A 3711-nucleotide genomic window follows, 5' to 3' on the forward strand; every position below is an offset into this window, starting at 1 on the left:
TCTGAACATGGGTGTATAAATAGTTCTCCTAGATTGTGCTTTCAGTTCTTTTAGATTTAGTAGACTTGCTGGATCATTTAGTAGTCCTATTTCAATTTTTTGAGAAAATTCCATGCTATTTGCCAGAAAAGAAGTTGCACCCTTTTTCATTCCCATCAACAGTAACCAAGAGCCATGAGGTGACTGCTTATTATAGTTTTGATTTGCAATTACCTAATGATTGAGTATCTTTTCACATGCTTGTCAGACATTTGTACATCATTTTGGGGGGAGATCTCTATACATCTTCTTTGCCCATTTTTAAAACTATGAATACTTCATGTGTTTGAATATTGTCCTTGCACCAGAGCCTGTTAATCTTCTCTGTATCTTTATAATTTTAGTATATATGCTGCTAAAGCAAACATCTAAGTTGTCGATGCCTAGTTTGAATTTTTAGTGTTTCATTAACACATTTTCCTCTTCCCAACAAACCACCATCCCCCACTGTGCACCTACAGTCAACATTTTTTCCCATAAAAAACATAAAAGGAGATTTGTATATATTCTTGAACTTATTTCTTGTTCATGTTCAAGTTATTGTATCTTTCCCTTGCTTGATTATTTATAGTCTTTGAGTTTTGTTTTGTACTTTTTCACATCACTAGGTTTAGGGAAGTGGAAAACTTTAAGGTCTGACTTAATGATGCCACCTTAAACAGCCTGATCAAGGTAGAGTAAGGAGCAATATTTCAACCTTGCATCTAAAGAGGACATTAATCTTGCTCTTTTTAAAAAAAATTTTAATCAGAAGTTCCTAATTTTCTCACCATTGATGTAAAAATCATTTATGCTTGCAGTGCAACCAACATAAATCATTAACACACAAAAGAATAGTAAGCAATCTTTAATCAATATCACTTCCTTCTATGAGACTCAGTGGAAATGAAAAAAAAAATACAATTTGTCATCGATCAAGAGTCTTGCAAATATTTATCCAGGGTCCCATATCTTCCCAGTTACCTACTTTGCTGTAGCCATGCTGGCCTTTTTTATGTTTTTAGGACAAATCAAGGTCATTTTCTTCACATGAACTATGCACATTTTGTTTCTTTTTATTATTTCATCTTTCATAGAGGTTTTAGCTCAATGCCATCTCCTTAGAGAGGCCTCCTGACATCTAACTCAATGGTGCTATCTCCTGGACAGTCATTTTCCATTGCTGCATCCACTTTGTTTTCTTCGCAGCACAATGACCTTCTGAAATTATCTTATTAATTACTTACTGGTACACTTTTATTTTCAGCCACCCTCCCTCATTATGATATGTTCCATGATTGCAGAGGACTGTGTCCTTGTTCACTTCAGTGCCTGAACCAGTGCCTGATTAATAGTATATGTTTAGGGATCCCTGGTTGGCTCAGCGGTTTGGCGCCTGCCTTTGGCCCAGGGCGCAATCCTGGAGTCCCGGGATCGAGTCCCACATCGGGCTTGTGGCATGGAGCCTGCTTCTCCCTCCTCCTGTGTCTCTGCCTTTCTCTCTCTCCATGTCTATCATAAATAAATAAATCTTTAAAAAATAGTATATGTTTAATAAATATGTGATGAATTAATACTTGGCAACAATGTCAATTAGAGATAAAAAAACATTTTCTGTAAAAGGGCAGATATTTTAGGTTTTGCAGACTATATGGTCTCTGTTACAACTGCTCAACCTTGCTAGGGTAAATCAAAAGCAGCCATTAAAAAAAAGAATAAGCTTGACTGTGTTGTGTAAGATTTTATTTACAGAAACAAGGAATAGACTAGATTTGGCCTATGGATCATAGTGTACAGACTGTCAGAATAGATAATCTCTTGTCAATTTTGGTGGCAAGGTATACTCAGGTGCTGATTCATTCATTTTGGCTAGTGTCTGCAAAAGAAACAAAGATAAAATTGAATTTACTTCAAAACTATAAGTAATAATTTAGATAAAGATTAAAAGAATATTCCAGATTTTCTGTGGAGTAGTATAATTCTTGTTCAATCAGCAGCATTAGTGGGAAAAGGCAATTGGTGTTAAAGATAACATGTTGGTAGGAGAGAATGTGAAATCATCTTTACTGTATAGCAGTGGTACTAATACCTGAGTGTGCTTTCAAATAATCAGTGATTGCCAGATCACACCCCAAGGTGACCAGTAACTCTGGGGTGGTGCCTGAGAATTTGTGCTTCTATCTAGTTCCAGGTTATGCTATTGCTGGTGGGGTAGAAGCTGGTAAATGGAGAGGAGATGCATGTGAAGATGTGGCTAAGGTAATATAGGTAAGAAATGGTCCGCATGATGGTAGGGGCTGTGGAAATGATAAGCAGGATAAAAATGAGAGGGAATTATCCAGAAGAGTAGTACACACAAGAGTTAATTTATAGAAAAACTGAATTTATGGGAAAAAGATGAAATGGCCCTTGGGGGATGTATTGAATAAGAAAAGAATAAAGCCTCAGAAATAAACTATATTAGATTAACTGCATTTTTTTTTCTTTAACAGAAATACTAGACTCTAGTCATATGGCTGCATTGGATTACACATGGCATTTGATGATATATTTCCTGATATTGGATGAATCGACCCACTGACTTTGACAATATATGGCATTAGCACCTGCTTTATGAATGTAGGCAAAGGATGTTGACACATGTGCAGAACAATTGCGAAGGAGGATGACTAATGGTGGCAGTGTCTTGCCTCAGCCATATACCATTGACATATATGTCAGGATGGCTAAATTGATGTTTTTGACATAAAACTAGAGGAAATGTGTTAAATGAGAGAATGTTTGTGACATGATGAAGTAAAAAGTTAAATCTTATCACATTTTTTTAAATAAACAAATAAATCTAGTTCTTTTCCTAGGAGGAAAAGAGAAACAACATGTGGAGCTGAAAGATATCAATACTAAGATGGGATACACAAATTTAAGTGTTTATGTAATCTAATTAAGTATAAATGGACCAAACTTTCCAATTAAAGGAAGAAAGCTTCAGATAGGCTCAAAAATTTAAAATTAAAATTAAAAAAAAGTCAAAACTGGACTATATGCTGTCTACATGATAAGTTGAAAACAAAGAATAGAAAAAAATATGGCATGTACACTTTAACGAGAAGAAAAAATACTAAACAAAGTATATTTTAAGACAAGGCTTATTACCCAAAATAAGGTGGAACGTTCCATCATGATAAAAGGAAGTTACCTAGGAAAATATACTAATACTAAATGTGAATATACCTAATAAGAGAGCTTCAATAGGCATGCAGCAAAAGCTATCAGAATCAAAGGAAGAAATAGAAAAATCTACAATTAAACTTGTTAATGTTCATTCCCCTCCTTCAGTTATTGGCAGAACAACTAAGCAAACAATTCAGTAAATATATAGTGGACTCAACATATTCAGCTTGAATTAATCAACATTTAAGGAATCTTCTCCTAAAAGATCAAAAGCTATAAACTTTTGGAGGAAAAGAAGCAAGTATCTGGGTGGCTCTCCACATTTATTATTCTCCAGGCATATCAGACATAGCTATAGGGGTATATGTCCTTTTTGGGACCTGTGCAACTTCTGCAGCCCACTTCCTATTGAGAGTTATTTTAAGACTTGCCAAAACAATAACAGAACTTTCAGATGAGGCTAATGTTCTTTGCAACTTAATTTTTTCAAAATCTGATTAGCTTTCTTATTTTTTACTTCTA

At 34.8% G+C, this 3711-nt stretch overlaps 1 non-coding gene across 1 annotated transcript; it reads right to left on the reverse strand.

The window, feature by feature from the left end:
• Positions 1–301: 301 nt before the first annotated feature.
• Positions 302–403, reverse strand: LOC112933292 (U6 spliceosomal RNA). The gene has a single exon (XR_003237634.1). It is a non-coding gene; the product is annotated as a U6 spliceosomal RNA (small nuclear RNA).
• Positions 404–3711: the final 3308 nt, after the last annotated feature.

Source organism: Vulpes vulpes, chromosome 11 (assembly GCF_048418805.1).
Source record: "Vulpes vulpes isolate BD-2025 chromosome 11, VulVul3, whole genome shotgun sequence".
In the NCBI taxonomy this organism is placed as follows: Eukaryota; Metazoa; Chordata; class Mammalia; order Carnivora; family Canidae; genus Vulpes; species Vulpes vulpes.